We start from the raw sequence: 476 nt of genomic DNA, 5'->3' as shown, positions 1-476 counted from the left end.
AAGGGGGGCCGGGGGGCGGAGCCAGGGCTCCAGGAAAACCCGCGCGCGAGGCCGCAGCACCTCGGGGCGGAGTCGCCGGCTCCGTCCGGCCCCTCTGCCGCCACGGCGCGCGGTGCGCCCCGAAGGGGCGGGCCCGCCCGCAGCCTCCCTCCGGGTCTCGGGCCCTCCTTCCCCTCTCCTCCCTCCCCTCCCTCCTTTCCATCTCAGCAGCGCCCTCGGTCTCCCTCTCCGGCTCATACAAAAGCAAAATGTCCGCCATCTTCCGAGGCGGCTGCGCTCGTCGCCGCCACCGGCCCGGCTCTCCTGCGCTTTCTCCCCGGGGCCGCCCTTCCCCCGACCCCCTCCCCGACCCCCGGCGCCGCGGCTCCTCGGAAGCCGCGGAGGCGCCACTCGCCCCCGCCCTCGCCCCCACCTCGCCCCGCCCGCCCCGCCGGGCGACGCAGGACCGCCTCGGGCGGGGGCAGGGGGGGTCGGGG

At 78.6% G+C, this 476-nt stretch overlaps 1 protein-coding gene across 1 annotated transcript in view; it reads right to left on the bottom strand.

Annotated features, from left to right (window-relative positions):
* Positions 1-476, bottom strand: part of LOC103088123 (protein DDX26B) — a 39,894-nt gene that overhangs the window by 38,777 nt on the left and 641 nt on the right. The window lies entirely within an intron of this gene.

This window comes from Lipotes vexillifer, unplaced genomic scaffold (assembly GCF_000442215.2).
Source record: "Lipotes vexillifer unplaced genomic scaffold, Lipotes_vexillifer_v1.1 scaffold481, whole genome shotgun sequence".
NCBI classification, from domain to species: Eukaryota; Metazoa; Chordata; class Mammalia; order Artiodactyla; family Lipotidae; genus Lipotes; species Lipotes vexillifer.
The sequence above is the reverse complement of the archived record's forward strand: the minus strand, read 5'-3'. Positions and strand labels throughout refer to the sequence as shown.